We start from the raw sequence: 12,553 nt of genomic DNA on the forward strand, positions 1-12,553 counted from the left end.
GGAAAGTGTATGCTCTGCCAGCCAAATAGTTTCTGACCAGATTGTTTCGACTCAAGTTTTCCATGAGGCAGAGTAGCTCTTCATTCTCTCCTTTCATTTTGTACAGATTGTTCCCAGCAGGCGCCTGTGGTCTTTCTCAGGGAGCCTGCATGCAGACGCGAGCATAGGACACCCCCAGCTTTTTGAAGTTGTGGAGCCACTGCCTGCCACAAAATCCCAAGAGATCCTTCATGGTGGAGGCAGTGAAGCAACTGAACTGCAAGGTAGGAGGACAGAACGTTGCTGCAGAAAATGAGAAAGAAGCTCATCACCCACAGGCCTCGGCCAAAGTGTCGCCATGTTGACCCGCCAAGATAATAAAGTTGAGTCGTCTTTCTTGGGACAAGGGAATGAGATTCTGGGGATGACTTTTTCTGTCTTGGCTTCTTCAGCTTCTCTAGGAAAAGAGGAGTCCCTGGGAGCTGGAGTTGGTTCTCAGGAGCAGAAGCTCTAACTTCCTCCAGGTCAGCCAAACTGGCCATCTCCGAGGGGTCCCTGCGTATTCACGGACTTGCTGATGAGCTCCTGCCTGGGGAGGAGCAATTGGTCTGGACAAGTCCCACCACTGCTAGGAAGTCAGGTTTCTTGGTTTTGGACAGGTATTTCTTATCCTATATTGCTTTAAGAGTTTTATTTATTTTTAATGTTAAAAAATACGCATGTCTTTAGGGACTCACACCCCTTATTTTCAGACATATCTGAAAATCTGTACTTGTAAAGGCTTATCTGCTTTTTTACTTAGTCCAACTTAGTCCAGCTCTTATAGCTCTGGGAACTTCAACGACACCAGAAGCTCTCATGATACCAAGTAAAATTCTACCGTGTAAGCATCAGAAGGGGCATGGAAACTGTCCTGATAAAATAACTCCAAGAACCCGACAGATTCTTTTCAAGTCGTTCACTCCTTATAGGGCTGGCAGAGCATTATATACTCACCAAAGCCACTGATTTCCGGTTCAAGGCTTTGTGCATTTAATTTCTCAGCAATTCCAATACTTGGATCAACTGAAACCAGTGTTTGCTTCATTTAATCCCAAGAAAAGATGTGTACGGCTCAAGTGTAATTTCATTATCTGACTATATTAGAAAACTTGAGAGTGTGTGTGTGTACTTTTTATTTTTAAATATTTACCAGAAAATAGTCACTGGGATAAAATATTTACTGAGAAATTTTCAAAGCGTCCTTGCCAATTTTCTGGAATGTTTTCTGCTTGTCTGAAATGGCACTCATTTTGCAAATGATTTTCTAAATATATATCACCTGTCTCAGAAAATTAGGGCCAGACTTAAGAAATTATGTTTTTACTGGGTTTTTAGCTATGGATTCACACCCCCCCATGTTCTTCAAAGCCAAAGTGAGCACTGAGCTCAGAGGTTTGCTCTTTAAGCATTGGGATTTTTATTTTGCGAATCATTAGTAGACACTGACGTTATGTATCTCCTACAGAAAGCAATTTAAAACAGGTTAGGTCATTGAAATACCTTTCCTGATTTGGGAGGGAAGAGATTAAGATTCAGACTGAAGGGGTGGGAAACAACATATATACTGGAGCTCTCCTTCTCCTTCAGACATTTTAATGACTGTCCAACCACATGGCGTACTGATATTAAATTCAATTGAGGCATCCTATAAATATACCACGAATGCAATCAAATAGACTTAAAAAGAAGTTATATAAACTGTAAAGAGTTTTAAAGGTTTAAAACAGTTAAAGTTTTAAAATCTTGAATGGTTTACTATGTATAGCAAATAACTTCTAATTTTAAAGAACACTGGGCCTTAATAATTTTGTCACAAAACCTTAAACTTCAGATTTTAAGTTTAAGACACAGTAGGAAATGGCAGAAGAATGTGCCATGCAAACACATAAGCACTTATAAATGAAGGTCAAGGTAGTTCTGCCTTATAAAATATAAATACAACTTAATTACCTGACTAGCTCTGGGCATATAACAATTTTTATTAATTGTAGCCAATAATATGATCTTAACTAAAATGCTTGTGCAAATGTTCACTGAATTCAGGTATAAAAGGGTTATTTCCCTTCTGAACAAACTTGAATAGAGATTAGAGTGACCAAAAATCCCCTCTTAAATGAAATCTAACAGAAAAGTAGCAAAATCTAAACCCAGGATTTGAAACACCTGAAAGAAGAAAAAAAAAAAAAAAAAAAGGAAAGGTCAACCACAATTCTATCATCTAGGTATTAACATTTTGTTGGCAAATGGTCTCCTTCTTCTATTACAAAGATGTGCATGTATCTAGGCTAAATATACTATATATTTTACACAATCTTTAAATAAAATTATAATGTGCATTTCCACTTGACAATGCCTTTTGAACCTCTTTCCAAGCCAACTGATTTCCTTTTCAATCATTCTAGATGGCTGAAAAACATTTCTCCTGCCATGACTTTAAAAAGCATCTTCTTGTATCAATTCAGATGTCATAATCGTGGGTTAAAAATAATAAATTCAGTTCTCTGGAGGCTTTTGCTCTAAAGAAAGAATTTTGCCAGAACGTGCATCCTGGTGAATGTATTTCAGGGAGTACTTGTGGGTTGACATTTCTCATGTTATTTTACATTCTGGATTAAGACCCATCTCATATGGTTTTGATTTATATTCTCAGCAGACTTCAAAAAGGAAATTCCAAGTGGAAGTTTATTCATACACCAGAACTATGTTTAAATGATGCTACAGGGATGTCTTAAACTAACACAAGTCAGGAAGTTCAAAGTTAAGGTTAGATCCTGGACCATGTTCCCACTTCTTCCTTCTTGGTATTTGGAGAGTGGAGATTTTATGGAACAGCTGTCCCACTTGTCTTTGACCTCCTGCATATGTATTTAGATAATTTCAAAGATGCATTCAAAACTTTATGTCATAAACTGGTATTTTCAAAAGCGTGTTGCTGAAGTTTTGAGGTTACACTTATAAAACAAAACAAAACAAGACAGATATACTAGACCAAATAGAGAAAAACTCCCCATCTTGTTTTAATGACTAGATGAATATTTGGAGTCCACATGACTGTCCCAATCCTTTAAATAATCAAAAGCAAAATGTGACCCAAATTTCTAAAACCAGCAATTCCAACAAGAGTGCCTCTCTTTAGAACAAAACAGGTTTATTTTTGTGCAGGGTTAATGTTATTGTTTTAAAGGGGAGTTTTAAATGAAGATACGGGGTGCCTAGATGGCTCAGTCGGTTAAGCATCTGCCTTTGGCTCAGGTCATAAGCCGGGGTCCTGGGATGGAGTCTCCCATATAGGGCTCCCTGCTCAGTGGGGAGCCTGCTTCTTCCTCTCCCCCTGCCCCTCCCTGCTTCCCCCACTCCCGTTCCTGTGCACTCTCTCCCTCAAATAAATGTTTTAAAAAGATGAAGATACATTCTAATTTCATTTTGCTCTTAACTAATGGCATATCTATTAAATAAAAACTCATTTCTTCTTCTGTTGAATATGTATACTCAGTTTTATGAATTAGCTTTTTAAAAAGAGCCTGTCGATTTGTTTAGAAAACATCCCTTTATTTGAGGGCATACACAGACTAACTGTTACAGAGCAGTAATATGGCATGAAGTTTTAGAGGCAAGGGCTGAGTTCAAATCCTACCTCTACCTCTGATTACCTTCACAGCCCTAGACAGGTTAACTTCAGCATGCTTCAGTTTCCTTATTTATAAAACGGGAGTAAACAGTAGTACCTCCTTCAGAGCATTGTTATAAGGGTAAAATGAGTTGTTAGCGGTGTTTGCTACTAGTACAGTGGAGGTGCTTATTGTTCCTTTCCTACAATAGAAAATAATGGTTCCAATGGCTTCAGATGCTCTCCACTCAGCTTTTTCATTCGGTCTTCAGAAGCAGAAGGCATTCGTGTTACTGATTTATTCGGCAGACATCCATGGGGTGCCCAGGATCTGAAAAGCTTACGATTAGGCACTGTAGGCAGGGTCTCACCCGGAAGGTCTCTAAGCCAAAGCAGAGAAGACAAAGACACATCCAGGAATCACTAATCCCTGAAAAGCAAAAGCCTCCCAGAGCAGGACAAAGTCCTACAAGGCTCAGAGCAAGGGGGCGCATTTTGGATAAAGTGACCCGGACAAACTTAGCAGGTGAAATGAGATTTGAGGCAAAAGATGGTTGGCTTACTGGTTCTGCCCGTGGCAATCCCTCTTCTGCCCACCGACTGCTTTTGAAGCTGGGATTCCTGTGAATTGGGGTCTTTCTGGATTAGAAGCGTATGCTCCTTCATCTGTGTCTGCAGGGGGGCTTTGGGGCAAACACAGCCCTGTCCCCTGCATCCAGATCCTTCTTATGATAGGAATCTAACAGGCAATTCGTTTTTTACATTCTGTGGAAGATTTTGTTCCACTCTTTCTGTTAAATAATGCTGTATCCCAGGAAGCCATGTTCCACACAATACAAGACAAGAGGTAATGAGAGTCATAAATGAAATGTGACATTTTGAAAATGGAACTAAGGGCTTCCACAGGCTGTTTCTTTTAGGATATCAACATCAGGTTGGGGAAGACAGCCTGGTGATTATAGTTTATGATGTGCTTACCAGTTAATAAGGAAAATCTTAGCAATAACTTGCTTGATATGGGAAGATCTCAAGGGCAAAGATGTGTTTAAACATACCAACCCCATCAGAACCTTGGGAAAGAAATCTGTATCAGATATGTAGGCTTCATTAAGGAAATGCCTTCCGAAGATTGTTTTTCCATGTTATGAGAAAACAACTGAACAAATAAGTAAATTGTTAGCAAGGGATATGGGCTTTCCGTGGAGTAATGAGTGGGAAAAGTCGAGGGTTAAAGTGGATCCCAAGGTCATTGGCCTCCTGAGGTCAGGAGTCTCCGGGATAGGCTTCCTGTCAAGGTCATTCCCATTATTAGAAACATCCAAGGTGTCTATTCAGGGATTTACTTCATGAGGAGGCAATCAGGAAAATAATTGAAATGCCACTAAAATACTTCAAATCATTTATATTTAAAAGCAAAGAAATATTTGGCCCTTATGCTTAAATGATCATAACTAACATTTCATAACTGCTCAAATTATACCTATTTGTGAACAAAAAATTCAGAAAGCAGTCTTCTTTGAACTTGTGTTTTTCCAAACCAGGGAACAATTAGCACATATTAACACACACATACACACACACACACACACACACACAGTTGACCCCTGACTGACATGGGAGTTAGGGGAACCCACCCTCCAACAGTCGAAATTTTTGACTTCTCAAAAACTTTACTAACGGCCTGTAGTTGACCTGGAGTCTTACCAATAACAGAAACAGCTGATTAACACATATTTTGAATGTGTCATCTGTATTATATACAGTAATCCTACAATAAAATAAGCTAGGAAAGAGAAAATGTTAAGAAAATCATAAGGAAGACACTTTTACAGTATTATACCATATTTATATTTAAAAATCCACACATAGGTGGATCTGCGCAGTTCCAGCTTATGTTATTCAAGGGTCAACTGTGTGTGTGTGTGTGTGTGTGTGTTTAATTGAGATGAAGTTTGTCTTGCCTAGACTAAGCAGTTCTTCACCTGGGGTTTTTAGATAGAACTCACAGGCATGGGAACTCCCTCGAAGGCAAATACTGTACAGGTGCTTTACTTGCTGAGATGACGTAGCTTTCATTAGATTCTCTGACTCACTTATTCTATTACTGAGGTGTTTACATTTACCCCAAGGAGAAAACTTTATGCACCTGGTTTATAAAAGGGTCAGCTTTTTCCTGCCTTGTTTCCTGTGGGCAATCAATTTTTGATTTTGGCACTTAGAGATAAATGATCTTTCTCTCGCTCTCTCCCCCGCCCCAACACACACACAGGCTCACAAATATATATACAGGGACACAGACATTCTGTAAACATGTCATAGGTAAAACTGCAAGTATCCTTAAATATGCAGATTTTTGTATCCTTTGTCCAGAGCCTCGCCAATAAGTGTTGGCTGAAAGAGTGAATGGCTATATGAAGAGGAAAATATTTACAGATTTTAATATTTATAGGCCAGTAAACACCCCCAAATAATTTTTAGATATTCAGGCCCCTCCAAACTCCCCAGGCTATTGTAAACATTGGAACATGTATTGTGGAAGTAACTTGCAAACCGGAAATCCCTATACGAAAATAAGGTAAGAGGCACCTGGGCGACTAAGCCGGTTAAGCATCCTAGTCTTGGTTTTAGCTCAGGTCATGATCTTAGGGTTGTGAGATCAAGCACCGCGTGCTCCTGCCCAGCACGGTCTCCTTGAGATTCCCCCTCCTCTCCTTCTACCCCTCCCTAACCCGGCATGCTCACAGGCTTGAGTGCGCGTTCATTCTCTCTCTCAAACAAATAAATAAATAAATAAATAAATAACAAAATAAGGTAACATTATTCTTCTAGCTGTGATTCTGCCCCTAGGAGACCAGTCTCCAAGATACCCTTGGGCAGCAGTGTCTCTGTAGCCTTTGATGGGGCCTGTGCTTTCTGAAGGGCAGGGTATTTGATGTTGTCCCATTCCTGACAGGAAGAGTCATTTCTGTTGGCTCGACCCCCTTTCCCCTCCCTCTGCATGGAATCTTTGGGAATCCCAAGGGCACAGATGATTGTAAGGTTTGGTCTTGAAAAATTAACAGCAAGAAAAGGTTTTCCTGTTTTTCTCCCAAAGGAATTTCTCTCCCTTTTTAAGATCATCAAATCTGACTGGTACCTAGTCATACTCTGGAATAATCAGACACAACCACAGGAAATGAATATCATAGAACCTGCTAATGTTTTACCACTATCTTTAGTAAGAAATACACTTCATACAGTTGTTAACATGCACACACACATAGAGACTGAAACAAAGTTTCACAAAACTCTAGTTACACTCTAGTTAAACTCTAGTTAACTCTAGTTACATTTATTTAGAAAATGCCAACTGCCATTTTCTTTCGTGGTTTTTCTTCTATTAAAAATTTCTGGGTAAACCCACTACCTGACTTCCTGACTCCCCTTCACTTAAAGAACACGGTCTTGGATGACACTCTGTTCCTTCAGAAGCATGGGGTTAAATAAATGAATAAACTGAACATAGTTCTAAGAATCTGACACCCGGAAGTCTTCTTAGACTCCTCCCCCTCCCACACCCCCCCCCAGTTTCACAACAAAATCTCAAGACCGCTGAATTTCTCTCTGAAATGTGTTTCTCAAACTCCTGTCCTCCCCACCCACATTCCCTCATCACACCCCTAGGACCTACTGCAACAGACCTCCTAAAGGGTCTCCCCCCTTCAGTTCTTGCCTTCCGAATCTCTCTACAGCATAAGCCCGGTCATTCCCCTTCAGACTCCTTAGTGCCGCCCTGTCACCCACAGAATAAACTAGCAGCCCACTCTCCCAGCACCGGGGCCCTCCCTCACTGGGCCTCTGCCTGCTTCCGGGGGCTCATGGCCCACGTTAGGCCCAGTTGTGAGGAAGTGCCTGGGGCTGGCTGGTCCCATGGTGCTGTTTCACTTCCCACGATGTGCTGAGGCTGTTTCCTCCCTTCGTCTGTCATGCTCCTCCTACTTCTTGTTCTCCTGCCTTAATTGCATTATCTTCTATCGGGATTCAGCTAGGACCTCACCTCCTGAATCCCAGGTTAGCCTGTTCTTCTCCGGACTTTCTTAGTCTCTTATGATTCTTACGAGATTAGCCTAAAATGTTCCTATTACATGTCTGTCTCCCCACAAGACCACAAGGCCTTCAATGGCAGAGGTAGCCTGATTCATCTCTGGCATCTCTAGAGTCTGGCAGAGCCCTGGGAACCCCGTGCTCGGGGCACACCCAACAGCAGAGAAGCCAGGAGTGCTGCTTCTGTTCCATGGCTCTCCCGGGAGGCCATCTTTCACTGAACTTGTTCTGCATTAATCCCCCACCAGAATGGTCCAAGGCTCCTATTGATTCCCAGCACAGGACCTCCAGATTAGTGCTGGTCAGAGGTACCTGAGGCTAAGGTACCTGTGCCCCCTGAAAAGGCTCGCTTGCTTTCTTCTTCCTGGCTTGACTGAAGGAGGCTGAGGGGCACACGCTGGGTTTTCATAGCTTTCTGTTCCACTCCATTTGAGAAGTCTGCTTCCTGGGGCAGAGTGTGGGCTGAGTGCCAGGCCTAGTCTCAATCAGTAACAAATCAATGGCATGAAATCTCACACAGCTTAGAGGCATTCCAGATGTGGATTTGGAATAGTGTTAAGAAGTTAGATTTGGTCCAGAGTCACTTTGAATCTGGAAGACTCTGGGAGGGGGGCGGATGGTTCTGCTATTGAGCAAAAAGGGTTAGATCTCCTCACGAACAGATCTGAGTCCTCATTCAGTATGGACCACCCAAATCTCCCTGGATATGCTCCAGAGGAAACCCAACTGCCGGAGGCCATCCCAATCACACCCTCAAAGGACTCAACCAGCTAGTCCTTGATGGCACCCCTGGGGAAGGGCGTCCGCTTTTAATCAGGGTAGATTAATGTCTCTCTTGAAGCATCAGCTGACTTTGGTTCTCAGGAGCACAAGGAAAACATGTGACACACTGAGGTGACTTTCTCTGGGCACTAGATTTAGTTGGAGTCTGCTAGAAAACTCTTCCCTTTACTCTGCTTAAAGGTTGTCTTTCCTTGAAGGTGTAGCTTGTCCGGCACCTCCTCCAATTAGCCTTCCCTGAACATTTCTAATACTTATGGTCTCCACTGCTCCACGATTTCCGGCCATCCTGAAATGTTATTTGACCTGACAGATGTAACCATGACTTCCATCTATTTACAGACCCACAGTCTCATCAGAGTGCATTTGTAAATAGTAGGGGCTCAATATAGGTTTGTGATGGTTGTGGCTGTTTTGGCTACTGTTAATAATTAACATAAAAATAAGCCTGTATAGGAGATGCTGCTGCTGATTGATAGAACACCTTCATTTCTAGAGCTAGGAGAGTAGACAGACCTGGCAGAAAGCAATGAATGTTTTTAACGGATGAAGAGAAGGCAGGAACAGATAAGGAAAGGGAGACAGCAAGCGGAGACCAAAAGCTTTTCAGTGTGGCCGTGGAGAGCCACATGGAGAGGATGGGCTTACTAGAGGGGTCCCTGAACAAACGGGGCTGCATTTTAAAGTCTCAGTTTCCCATCTGCGAAGTATGCACAACTTCCTCCATACTCTTCAGAGCAGCTGGAAGGCTGTTAACAGAAACTCCCCAACAAGGAAGGCAATTTGGTTTACCGCGGCAATCCTCGTCCCTGGCACGGGGCTTCAGACTCATGTTGTGTTTACATTTGCTGAACAAAACGAAGTCTGTGAATTGATGAGGAGCAGGCACTTAAAAACTGGAGCTGTTATTATTGACTAAAATGAGTACTTTTCACATTTTTTCCACTGAGGCACTCCAGTGGCAGAAGAAAATAAAGCAGATACCCCCAGATTTATTTGACATTTCCGCCCACAGAGAGGAAGAACATAACATGCCCATGCTTGTTTTAAAACAATAAAACCTTCACTCATATTTTAAGAAAACTGATGCCCCAAGATGATGGACCACCCTCTGGCTTCTCATTCCCCTAGACATTCTGCCAGGCTGGTTGGGGTGGAGGTGGGGGCCCGGGTGTATATTTACAAGAGAAATTTCACTTTTACAGAGCTGATTTGTTATTACTGTTTACCAGCAATCCCCCTGAACACTAGAGAATGTGAGGTTCAGGCAATCCCAAGCGCACTCAAGCTACAGGGATATGAAGTCAGACCCGGAATCTGACTGGAACACATGGGGGGTGCTCAGGCCATGCAGAGCTGACTGTTGTCCACGTTTAAGATCACAGGAAAGAGGCAGAGTCTCTGCTCAGTGACATAAAGCACCGGCTTAGAAACAAAAAGACCTCCTCAAATATATTTCCATAATATAGCAGAAGATCTCAGGTTCTGATGACAATTTGTGCATTTTATTCAGGAGTGCACCCAACGTCCTGCAAAGGTAGCCTGAGAGATGGAATCCAGACTTCAACCCTTATCTAAAAATCCAGTGCGGCTCTCAGATGGCCCCAGAGTAAAATCCCAACATCTGGGGACAGCATACAGTTCTGGAGTGCCGCCGGGGTCCCCAGCCTGTCCATCTGTGTCTTCACTGGCAACAGTGACCCGGACATCAGTGGTACTGAACACCTCGCGGTTCCCTAAAACCACCACCTCACCCGCTCCCAGTTGCTGCTGTCTTTAGGTACTCTGCCTGTGTTTGGCATGACTTTCTCCCCCTTCATCAGATTAGTGAATTCTTCTTCCCCCTCTATCTCTGTAATTCTCGGCTCTAGTTTTACCTTCTGTGCAGAGTCCTTCCTGCAAAGACCTCCTGCTCCTGGCCCCCACGTGAGAAAGTCTCGCCGCAGTCACAATTTTGTACCCTCTCTGGGCTTCCCACCCAGCACTTACCGGGCACCGGGATTTTTGCTTTACTCTGCTCTCCTGTTGCCCTCCGCCAGCATTGTCTTCTCATATCCCGCCAGCACCAACCAAGGGACTTGGTGAATGTTTGCGTGGCAAACTGAGGAAGCTTCCAGTACAGAGGCTCAGAGAACTTCAGAGCAAGGAGTAAAGAATAGTCCTTTCTCATGCTTCCGGCCACTGACAGTGGAGAAGAACCTCACTGCTCCCCAGTGACCTGTGAGGCATCAGCGAGGATTCCAAACCTCCACACTTCCTTTGCTCATTGTTTTCATTTGCATTAAAAAGGAACACCATGGATTTGCATCACCGACTCAAAATAAAGTCACGGGGAGAAAGGATTCGGTTTGGAACAGAAAGAGCCACACATCCTTCTAATGTATCAAACCCCTAAATGCAACTGAAATGTCAGGTGGTGTCGGTCCTACTTGTTCACATTATCAACAGGGTCTTTTAGCAGCAAACAGAAAGAACTCTCTACTCACAGCTCAAGAGTTCCCTTAGGATTCCAACGGTTAATCGTCTATTTGAAAATTCCAAATCTTTCCTTACATGCTCTTTAAGAAGATAAATACTGTTTTGAAATATTCCGCACTTGACTACAAATAGCAAAGACGATATTTCTAAAGGACTTCCTCCTTCTTGGTGCAAAGAGTATCCTCATAGTGCCACGTAGATACTAATAATGAACCACGTTCACAAACTTGCTCAAATTTTACTCCTGTCTTCTGTGTCCAGTGTGGTTTCTATTTATAGTCTAAACAGTATATTATTTAGATAGCCCGCAACCTCACGTATTTCCTAACACAATAATGGTATCATCATATTTAGAGTATTTGAAATTAATAATCCCCAAAGAGTGGAAAAAAAAATCCATACACCTTCGGTTTACTGAATTCTAGTTTTCAAAATTCTCTTTGGCATAAGGGTTCCTATTAGCAAAACCCAGATCACACTAAATTGCCCATAAACTCTGCCAGAAGCCTCCTCTCTGAAATTCTGCCTCAGGGATTTACAATCATTCTCCTTCGGCATCATATTGATAACTCTTTGTTCCCAATCATGCTGTGAAAATAGATGGGGAAGAATTCACAGCAGAGCTTTGAGATGCTTGTCTGGGAAAGAGGGGGGGTATCACTCTTGCTGATGTCATGGTCATTTCTGAAATTCCAGCCCTGGCCACTCTCCCATCTGGGCTAATTTTTGAATCTGGAATTCTCTCTCCCAGCCTTCCCTCACTACCCACTCACCTGACCCCTGGGGGAACCATGAGTCACTTCCTGTCCTTTAAGCTTGTGGCTAAACTTCCCCTTCTGAGCCTTGGTCTGGGGGTGGGGGGTGTGATCAGGGCACCGGGAGGGAGGGCGTTGCCTGGAAAGCGGCCAGACAGAAGGAAGACAAGGGTCCCACTTCGTCTATATACTAGAGTGAGATGCTGAGGACTGCTAACTCTTTTTTTTTTTTTTTTTTTAGAAGATAACTATTACCATCACAGTATTGACCTGACTTGGGCATTGGGTCAGGCTGATTTACCTCCTGAGTTTATTAACCTCCTAATTCCACTTTTCGCCTTTCTACTGCTTATTTGTAACTTCAGAAAGGATGGTGAGTAAAATAAATAAAAAGCAAATTCATCAATCTTACATTCATGAAAAGTCTGATTGCACAAATCTGGATCTAATTAAAAGTAAATGGTCAGATGGTCATCTATTTCATTGGGAGTGGCATCCTTATTTGTCACTAATATTAATAAACTGGATCTAGTACATGAGTCTTAGCTTTCCATGTCAGTTTTATTGTTGTTGTTGTTTTTGTTTTGTTTTGTTTTTTCTTTTTTAAACAGGTCAGTGTTTAATAAAAGGATATTTTTACTATGATTTTTTTCATTAAGTTTTTAAGAAATAATATTGTGGAGGGACACTGAGTCCATATTTCACAAACCTGTGGGCGGCCAGTCTCCTTTGTAGGTAGGCCATGGGGAGAAGTGCTGTGCAAAGGTATGTGATCACTCACATGCCCTGTGATCTCCCACCCCTTCACCTTCTCTATCCACAGGGGTTG

At 42.4% G+C, this 12,553-nt stretch overlaps 1 protein-coding gene across 6 annotated transcripts in view; it reads right to left on the reverse strand.

Moving 5' to 3' along the window:
* Positions 1 to 12,553, reverse strand: part of STARD13 (StAR related lipid transfer domain containing 13) — a 233,929-nt gene that overhangs the window by 69,320 nt on the left and 152,056 nt on the right. Inside the window, exon 1 of one of the 6 annotated variants that reach the window (XM_032880036.1) lies at positions 11,385 to 11,389. The exons of the other annotated variants lie outside the window; for them this stretch is intronic. The gene's annotated coding sequence lies outside the window, so the exon portion shown is untranslated. Of the gene's footprint in view, positions 1 to 11,384; positions 11,390 to 12,553 lie in introns of those variants that run through there. 6 annotated transcript variants of the gene reach the window in all.

The sequence above is a fragment of the Lontra canadensis genome, unplaced genomic scaffold (assembly GCF_010015895.1).
Source record: "Lontra canadensis isolate GAN:19392208 unplaced genomic scaffold, GSC_riverotter_1.0 scaffold67, whole genome shotgun sequence".
Lineage (NCBI taxonomy): Eukaryota > Metazoa > Chordata > Mammalia > Carnivora > Mustelidae > Lontra > Lontra canadensis.